This window comes from Haplochromis burtoni, unplaced genomic scaffold (genome assembly GCF_018398535.1).
Source record: "Haplochromis burtoni strain Fernald_Lab_line unplaced genomic scaffold, NCSU_Asbu1 Contig_750, whole genome shotgun sequence".
Lineage (NCBI taxonomy): Eukaryota > Metazoa > Chordata > Actinopteri > Cichliformes > Cichlidae > Haplochromis > Haplochromis burtoni.
The window spans coordinates 16,972-27,566 of NW_024583111.1; the positions used below are offsets into that span (position 1 = coordinate 16,972).

A 10,595-nucleotide genomic window follows, 5' to 3' on the forward strand; every position below is an offset into this window, starting at 1 on the left:
AGTACTGATAATCTGTGTGCATTAATATTTGCTCAGAGTAACATAGATGTGATTCAAAGATTATTCTGTCAACTGATTCAACAATGGTAAATGATTAATCAATGATAATTCTGATTATAACTGTGATCATAAGAATACAGAATAAAATATATCTTGTCCACACCTGAAGAAGCACATAATACAGTTTGGAGATTGCCTTTCTCAGAGAACCAACATCTGCTAATTTACCTGGAGAAGCTCTGATTTGTTACTATTGAGTTTAGTACTATTGAACCATGATGTTCAGCTAAACAGAGGGTGAGAGAGGACAGAGGGAAAGCAGAAATAGGTTTAGTAGACAGATAAAGCTGGGTGTCATCAGCATAACAGTGAAACTGAATATTGTATTTACAAAAGATGTGTCCAAGCATAAATAAATTTGCTGTTGCTAACCAGGAAGCCCTGTGTTTTGGGTCCTTTTCTTGCCCTCCAACCTGACAGAATGTTCCAGCCAGGTATTTACTCCCATTGCAGGGGCCACTTCCACAGAACGGCGCCTGATGGGAACCGAGCTGACTGACGTAAAAAAAGATCCTGGCCAAAAGATCAACTTTTTATATTGTAAAAAGAGGAAACCTTTTTGCATCTGACTTTTAAATCAGAAACTATTTGTACGGTAAGTAGGGATGGGTATTGTTTAGGTTTTATCCGATACCAGTACCAAACTGGTACTTTTGAAACTCTGCCAGTGCTTAAACGGTGCTCGAACCGGTGCTTAAAGAATGAAGAACACACACTTTGTCCAAAAACCTCCCATATTTAGCTGTTTTTTTTGTAAAAAGATAACAACGTTAGCCTTTTCTGCAGCTATAGGGCATGGTATCACTCTTGGCTAGAAGCAGTGCTTAAACAATGGGAAAACACAAACTTTGTCCAAAAACCTCTCATGTTTAGCTGTTTCCCACTTTTTCTTTGGTCATTTTAGCTTTTTTGGCCAGGGTGAAGGGAGTATCTGCCATCAAACAAGAAGACAGCCGCATGTAACTACGACAGTGTTTGCTTGTTCACCTTACATGCATTAATTTAATAACGTGGTTAGCCTACTCAACGTAAATTACACACGAACAACATTAAGCTACTTGCCCGGAGAAGAACAGCTGCTGCTGCCACCATCATCCGTCATCATTTCTACTACACTGGTAGGGCTACAGGCCAGGACTCTCCTCTTTGGGTTCTTGGGGGATGTTGCTAACTCCGGGTCCGATAATAGTTGAATAAATAATGCACAATACCCACATCTAAAATAATAATTTTCCATCCATCCATCCATTCGCTTCCGCTTATCCTTTTTCAGGGTCGCGGGGGGCGCTGGAGCCTATCCCAGCTGTCATAGGGCGAGAGGCGGGGTACACCCTGGACAGGTCGCCAGTCTGTCGCAGGGCCAACACACAGGGACAGACAACCATTCACACTCACATTCACTCCTAGTGGCAATTTGGATTATCCAATTAACCTATCCCCACAAGCTGCATGTCTTTGGACGGTGGGAGGAAGCCGGAGTACCCGGAGGGAACCCACGCAAACACGGGGAGAACATGCAAACTCCACACAGAAAGACCCCGGCCTGATGGAGGAATTGAACTCAGGACCTTCTTGCTGTGCGGCAACAGTGCTAACCACCGTGCCACCGTGCTGCAAATTGAATTGCACGATCGCCTGCAAATTTTTTTAAACCCATGTTAGTCACAAATGCATGTGTTGGAGTAGCGTACTTGAGTACAGACAGTCACATACAAACAGTGTGTGCAGTGGGACCATGAAGTCTCTGCTGGGTGGATTACTGATGAGCTGAGGTAGCCACTTATATTTAAAGCTACCAACTGGCCAATCTATATGTGGTCAGTTTTAGGATATAAATGTCTGATGTTTTTCATGTCATGTGTTACTAACTTCTGTCTATACATTTTAAAAGAAAAAAAGGGAAAAAAATGAAATACAAGAAATTTTCTTGAGATTTAAACTTCCTTCTTTATAGTAAATACATTAAAAGAGAAAATGCTGAGAAAAAAACAAAAGGACAGTTTTCATTTAACTGAATACCTCACAAACAGAAATAGTACATGTCAAAGTCACATCAGTTTATTTTTTAAGACCTAAACCTAAAAGAGGGGTGTTGTCTTATTGATTGACAGAATTGATTACCTTGTCGACAAACAACAACTTTTCAGTTCTTTCAGATCTGTTATGTTGACTTTACTGCAAAGTCCCCCGAGTATACCATCAATTACATATTTAAAAGCATCTATACTGAGGAGAATGGGTGTTAAGGGAAGATGACATCACAGTAGAAGGAAATTTCATGTGTAATTGTTATTCTTAGTTACTGTAAGCTTCAATTTCATAATGCACGGTCATTTCTCAGAAAATTGCAGGGAACGCAGCAGAAGACATTTGGCTCTGGAACAGAATGGGCGGTTTCTTCACTGGATTTGATTTTTGATTTTTATTAAAAAGAAAATCTTATATTTATTGACTTTAAAGAACTCTTAGAAGTACATATTTTTGTTCTCTATGGCAGGTAACAACTCAGTGAATTATGTTTTTTTGCAGCGACCAGTCTATGACCGGGTCATTATTGTACAGATCCTAGTAATAATTTTTCTTTGCATCAACATGTTGCTCATTGTGATCTTTGTTAAAAAGGAATGTTTTCACACATCTGCACGTTACATCTTATTTTTTGTAACACTGGTGTCAGACAGTGTTTTGTTATTGGTGTCAGATGTTTTACTTGTATTGAGCCAATTTGAATTTACAATACAAGTGTGGTTGTGTATCACTATCTCTGTTGTTGTACTTCTTTACTTCATTGTCACACCAGTTACTCTGACAGCAATGACTCTGGAGCGCTATGTGGCCATTTGTATGCCCCTGCGTCATGGACAGCTCTGCTCCACACGCAGCACTATGTACTGTATCTTGATCATTCATGTTCTCAGCTCTGGCCCTTGTATAATTATTCTGTCCATGTTCTTTGCTTCTGCCTCACTTAAGTTCTACAAGCAATCCATGATATGTAGTGGAGAGACATTTACTATTTACAGATGGCAGGATCATGTTCGATCAGCTGTGTATCAATTTTATTTCTTGATTATGGGCATCACTATTGCATACTCATATGTTCAAATAATGAAAGTGGCCAAAGCTGCATCAGGAGAGAAAAAGAAGTTGACACATAAAGGACTCAAAACAGTGATCCTTCATGCTTTCCAGTTGCTGCTCTGTCTCATTCAGCTGTGGTGCCCATTCATAGAAATTGCACTACTTCAGATAGATTTTAGTTTATTTCGAAATGTCCGATATTTTAACTACATCATGTTTAATATTGCTCCAAGGTGCCTGAGTCCTCTGATCTATGGCCTCAGGGATGAAAACATTTTTCTTGTACTGAAAAGTCTTATGCCTACTTCATCCTGTTCAAAATAAACATAATTTGAGTTACATCAGAAATATAAATGCTAAATTCTAAATCTATACAGGGAAACTGCTTCAATATGCAAGAAAAATTTCATGTAAATAATGATGAATTTCAATTTGTTAGTAATTGTGCAACTTGCTTTCCATGCTCTATGATGCTATATTGTTATGCATTAACCCCCCCGAAAATTAAATGAAAATAATTGTCAAGTGTTTATTTTTCTTTTTTTATTATAATTTATTCACTTATTTTAGGGTATGTGCTCAATTTGACCAAAATTGTTTTTTCTCTGATATGACATGGTTAAGTTCCTCAGAATTCAATCAACATAGATGCACAATATATAGCAACAAATACAACTTTAATTGTATTGCTATCATGAACGGATGATGGAATAATTAATATTTTTAAAAACATCTTTGGTACTGATTGTAATTCACTGATAAGAATCACTGCAACAAAAATATGAATTCTAAATGTATTTTATAACTGTTCTGATATTTAACAATAAAATAAATTGTTACTATTATTAGTGATAACTATACTACTACTACTACTACTAGTACTACTACTACTACTACTAATAATAATAATAATTTCTTAAAAAACTGTATTTTTAGGAATAGTATTTACCACAGTAAAAAAAAAATCACAATTGCTTTCCCCTATTTCTGCATTTAATAGAATGCGATAAGAAAGCTGTTATAGGAACCACTGTTGGAAAAATATAATTGAACCAGTATAAATATAACTATGAGACCAACAGTGCTTGCATTTCGTTCTACTCTTTTCCCATTTCTTTCTTCTTCTTTTTTTTTGTCTTAAATAACTGTCCATTGAAGTCCATTGTTTTCTACTGCTTCCACCACACAAAAACAATTTCCTGCTGCCTTGAGCAAAGCACAGCACAAAGGTGCTGCTCAGGGAGGATTTGCATGTTCTGCAAAGTTCAACACAGTTAGCACAGTGTACATATATTCCAAATGCAGAAATGCAGAATGACAGGAAGCAGCCACCTATAGTACACGTGAAGAGTGGCTGCCAAAAAAGATTTCATTTTTTGCACCTAACGCTTTTCTCCATAGTCTAGAAAGGCAGCATGATTTCCATCTTCTGGACAAAGTTGAATGCCAATGACATTTTCTGTGCTTCTTTTACATTCAACTGGTTCACGTGAATGTTTTTTATAGTAACTGAGATGGATGCCTGTTGTGCTCTTAAAAACACACAGTTTCTTTCTTTTTTCTACCAACCTTTAGAGGTTAGAGGTCATTGTACCAGCTAAAGCAGACCCCCCGCCCCCAGATCTTATATCCCCTGAAAACAGATATAAGATCCCTTGAAAAATTATATAAATGAAACTTGTATGTTTTGGATACTTACTAAAACAATATATGAAAGTAATGAGAAAGTGGCCACTTTCATGAGTAAATCATGTAAGCCTTATAGGATTTACTCATGAAAGTGGCCACTCAATTATTATTATGTGTTTTTGCTGCACTGTTCTGCTGTCTGTGTCCACGTTTGTATGTATAGGCAGGCGTGTGCGTCTGTGTAACGTATGTGTAACGTCTGAGGTATGCAGAGGACCCAAATGCTGAACTTTTCAAAAGACAGTGTGTTTATTAACAGTGAAAATGAATGAAAATGAAACAACAATAAATAAACTATGTGCTGGATGCAATGCACTGGGGCTCCCAAGGTGATTCCTCCTGAATCACTCACAGTGCAAGTGTGCGTGGCATGTATCATGGTAACAATAAACTCCAATCCCCAGCTTTGGCTCCTCTCCCGTGAAACACTCTGCTCCCGACTCTTAGTGAAAACAAATCAAAAACATCGTTACAAAAAAGATGTTTATAAAAAGCCAGCCATGGCCATACTAATGAGTATAAAAAGGGGCGCCCCTGAAGACTCTAATCAGCTACACGTGGCAGTGGCTGATGGGCATCAGATGGGGCAATCTCCAGCGCGGGAGCACTTCCAGGGTGAACAGGACTCGGTGCCCAAACTTCCTGGGCCTAAACGTCCCATATCAAAACATAGACACAGGGAAGGGAGGGGAGGAGAAGAAAACACAAAAAACCATACAGGAACACAAAAGGCAGGTCTACCGGCAGGGACAATATGCCTCGTTTATGTATTTGATTGGATAGTACAATGCCATTTACACATTGCCACATTGAAGGCACCCTTGTCCTCCAAAAGAGAAAAGGCACATTTGACTGAGGATAGCAAATTCAAGTGCTGTTGTAATAGAAAAGTTAAATTCAGTTGTTTATATATGGCAACATCCAATATTAAGGCTGTTTATCAAAACAAATGAAAGAATAAAGTGCTTGGACCTGACCATTGAAAATTAAATATTCAGCAGCAGTCCATGAATTGTTGGAGAACATATATACTAACTTTCTCCAGCACACCATATGGGAAGTGCAGTTGACTAATTAGACATGAGTGAGGAATGCCTTCTTTTTTTGCTTTCTGTGTCTGCTGTGTCCTGGTATCGGTACATTTTGGACCACCTCGAGTGTGCACCACTTAAAGCACTTAACAGAAAAGTGCAAAACACACAAAACTAGCTGTAGCCATATGGACAGTAGCATGAAGTTACACCTTTCTAGTAGGCTTAGCATAGTAGAACAGCTGGATGAACACTATCAAGTTGTAAGAAAAATGCACAACAAAGGTGACAAAAAATCAGCACATTCTGTCTAGAATCAGGAGGTAATAATGAAGAGAATCGGCTGCCCACCGGATGGCCAGGCACTCTTTCTTGCAGGCAACTGCAAGTGACAAATAAATAAAAGTTTCTTCATCATCTTCATCTTTCTCCACTGGCCTCCTGCTCTTATTATTTTCATGCGGAATTGGTCGGTCGACCCCCCCTTACCTGCTGGGACAAAACAGCCCTCTGTGCGAGGTGTCGGTCGGCACATGTAGAGGAGGGGTTCCCCACAACACCGCCTGGGACTGCTCTGTCTATCGGATCAGATATGGGGCACTGTTACGGGTGAGATCAGTCAAGGAGCTGGTCAGGTCTGCAAAGCCTGGCATGAACCAGGGTAGTAACCAGCCAGTCTCAAGAACCGACTCATGTGTTTTTTGGACTTGGGGTGCAATCAGAATGTGACGGCTGCAGTTTTATCCATCTGTGGATGCACCTCCCAGGTTCCCAAGTGGTACCCCAAATACTGTAACCCTCTGTCCAACCCCACACTTCTTTGGGTTGGCCGTGAGCCCCGCCCACCCCAGGAATTCCAGGACTGCGGATGCCTGCCTCACATGCTCCGCCCAGTTGTCACTGAGGATGATGATGTCATCCAAATAAGCGGCAACATATGCAGCATGCAGGCGCAGCACCTGGTCCTTGAGGTGCTGGAAAGTGACAGGGTCAAGGAACAACCAATACGGAGTGGAGAAGGCCATTTTTTCCTTACACTCCGCAGACAAGGGAATCTGCTAGTAGCCCCTGGTTAAATCCAATGTCGTAAAAAAGTGAGCAGTGAGTAACAGGAAGTTGTGACACTTCATCGTTACACTTCATCAAACTGTGCCACTTTTTTCACCTTTCGATAGTCGACACAGAACCGTGTCTTTACCACAAGAACTGTGCAACTCTTCTATCACTCCCATTTTCAGCACAAAGGGTCCTTGCCACTTGGTGAGTAACTTTGAGATAGAAGAAGGGTGTAATACAAGCACTTTGTCTCCTGGTGAGAATTGCCCGAGTCTAACCCCACAGTTGTACAGACGCTGCTGCCATTGCTAGTCTGGGAGGGAGCAAATTTTCTCTGTCACGTCGCCCTGTCACTGGTGAAACCGTAGAGAAGGACACGGTCTGCACTGCTACTGCTACCTTAAAAGGTGAAGAGAGGTGCGTAGGTCCTGCAGGCCCGGCCAACCATAGTCCCTGCAGTACTGACGAAAAACACATTCCATGCAATGACTTTCCTGATCCACGACTGCTGTGTGCAGTGCTATCTGTGTCATCCACATTTGTGCTTGAGCTGCCTGAAGATAATCTCAAAAGTGAACAACAAGAAGATCCTGTACTGTCAGAAGTCATTGGCTGGAAAGCTAAGGGTCGAAAACCACCCTACTGGTGTATGAAAAATGCCCACTTCAGGAAAAAGTGCTATGGCATGAGTACTCTAGGCTTACATTTCACAATTGCTTACTCTGTCATAGAGCTTTCAACCCATCCCAAAAGTCAGTGTTGCATCAGTTGGTTGTTCCTGAATCTTTAAAAGACACTGTCCTACAGCTGCTGCATGGCAACCCAGTGTCCAGTCACATATCAGCAGAGATGGTCCTGAAACGTGCTCAGCAGCTATATTACTGGCCATTCATGTCACAGGACATCAGAATATGGTGCACACAATGCACTGCATGTGATGCCAGATGGAATCCCACCCCTCATCACAGAGCTCCAATGAAAACAATTGTTGCGGCGGAGCCATTTCAAAAGGTGGCAGCTGACATACTTGAACTCACCATTACGAGTCATGGCAACAGGTATGCGCTGGGAATTCAAGACTGTTTCTCGAAATATGTCAACCTCTATGCTATCCCAGACCAACGTGCCACAACAGTTGCAAAATGGCTGTTTGACAACTTCATCTGTCAGCATGGCGTCCCTGAAATGCTGCACACAGACCAAGGACGTCAATTTGAATCTGACGTGGTGAAACACCTGTTTCAGCTGCTAGGCATCCAGAAGACACGGACCAGCCCATATCACCCTCAATGTGATGGGATGGTCGAGAGGTTCAACTGAACACTTATTGACCAGTTAGCTAAGTTACTCCTTCAGCAGCCTGGCGAATGGGATGACTGCCTCAATCAAGTTGCTTTGGCAACACCAGTCCTCACTCTACCACGGGGTTCATGCCATTCTTTCTCACACATGGACATGAGGCACAGATGCCTACTAATATGCTGTTGCCTACCACCATGCCAGCATCATCTACTTCTGCTTCTCCTGCTGACTACGTCATCCAGTTGACTCAGAGACTTGAGTCTGCCTTCAACACTGCTGCATGGAACAGAGATTGGGCCCGCAACCAGCATAAACAATTGTACGATAGGGGCATCAAACACACTCCTTATGTTCCGGGTGACTTGGTGTGGTTAAATTACCCCACTACAGCAAAGCAAAAACTTGCTCCACATTGGAAGGGCCCCTTTGAGATATTGGAGTGCCTTGGAACAGATGGAGAAAACTCTGGTGTCATGTACAAGATTTGTTACCTCCTGGACCAATCAGACAAGACTCAAATTGTTCACTACAATCATCTCAGGCCTTACAATGCACCTGTCCCTAAAGGTGGAACCAACTCGCCTGCTGGTGACATACCTGTACAGCCCCAGATTCCACAATTGACTGCATTATCAGGTGCTTTGCCCTTCACAGCTTAGAAATCTGGAGCTAAAGGGAGCTGGAATGTTCAGGGCCGCCCTGCAACCTCATCAGACCCTCAGGTTTGCCAGCCACCACCTCTAAACCAGTCACAACCCCATTCCCACTCTCCTTTGTCCCCTTCTCCTCTGTCTGAGACTGTAACGACTTCCCCCTCTGGCCATGTGGTGATACACCAATCAGACATTGTCCCCTCAACTCCTCATCGAATATCTGGTGTTTCACGGTGATGTGGGAGACGTCAAGTTGTGCCTCCCAGATACCTCAAGGACTATGTTTTGAACTGAACTTGTTTTTGGTTTTGCTGTTCTTTTATTGTTATCCCCTTGCTCACAGCATGTTGTTTTTCCTTTTCTGTAGGGAAACGGGGACGTTACTTATGTGAGGGGGGGAGGAAAATGTAAAGTGTAGAAGTAAATTTAAATCTAACTGGATATACTGTACAAAGAGGTGTTTACAAAGGTTATGAAGCTAGTTATGTAGCTATTTGATGGTTATGTGATTTGATATTTACATGTTTACACGTTTGAATGTTTAGACATGCATGTTCAAAGCAGTAATAAGTATGTGTTATATCCACCTTGTTTTCCCTGTTTTCATCTGAGTATAAGATTTCCTGGCTTCTGAGAGGCCAGTGAAGTATTTATGTGGGTGGTACACAGGAAGTGTGAATTGTTGCTGTGTGCTGAGAGTAAAGAGGCTGCTGAAAAAGTTATCCGTCTCCATCTTGCTGTTCCTAATTATTCAGAGAGATTCCAAACCATCTAGTGAACCCTCACGTTACATTTATAATAAACAGATTAAAAGAGACAACGCTGAGAAAAGAAAGACAGCACAGTTTTAACTTAACTGAATACCTCACAAACAGGCCTTGTACCTGTCACAGTAACATTAGTGTAGGAGTTTTTAAGACATAACCCTAAAATAATAGGATGTAGTCTTACTTGTTGCATTAACTACAGAATTGATTACCTTCACAGCAAACAACAACTTTTCAGTTCTTTCAGATCTGTTATGTTGACTTTACTGCAAAGTCTCCTGAGTATACCACCAATTACCTATTTAGAGGCTTCGATGCTGAGGAGAATGGGTACTAGGGGACGATGACAACATAGTAGAAGGAAGTTTCATGTATAATTGTCATTCTTAGTTGCTGTAAGCTTCAAATTAATGATGCATGGTCATTTCTATGAAAAAACTAGGGAAGGCAGAAGACATTTGGCTCTGGAACAGAATGGGTGGTTTCTCCACTGGATTTGATTTGGAGTTTTGATTTTTATTAAAAGTAAAATCTTACATTTATTAACAAAACTTTAATTAATGCTTAGAAGTACTTCAAACAGGTTTGTTTGCTATGGCAGGTAACAACTCAGTGAATTATGTTTTTTTTCAGCGAGCAATCAGCTACCGGGTCATTATTGTACAGATCCTGGTAATAATTTTTCTTTGCATCAACATGTTGCTCATTGTGGTCTTTATTAAAAAGGAATCCTTTCACACATCTGCACGTTACATCTTATTTTTTGTAACACTGCTGTCAGACAGTGTTTTGTTATTGCTGTCAGATGTTTTACTTGTATTAACCCATTTTGAAATTACAATGCCAGTGTGGTTGTGTATAACTATCTCTGTTGTTGTACTTCTTTACTTCATTGTCACACCAGTTACTCTGACAGCAATGACTCTGGAGCGCTATGTGGCCATTTGTATGCCCCT

General features: G+C 41.0%; 2 pseudogenes; both read left to right on the top strand.

Annotated features, from left to right (window-relative positions):
• The first annotated feature begins 2,550 nt into the window (after positions 1–2,550).
• LOC121812714 lies at positions 2,551–3,476 on the top strand (annotated as a pseudogene).
• Positions 3,477–8,413: 4,937 nt separating this feature from the next.
• LOC102306314 overlaps positions 8,414–10,595 on the top strand; it is a 10,941-nt pseudogene continuing 8,759 nt past the window's right edge.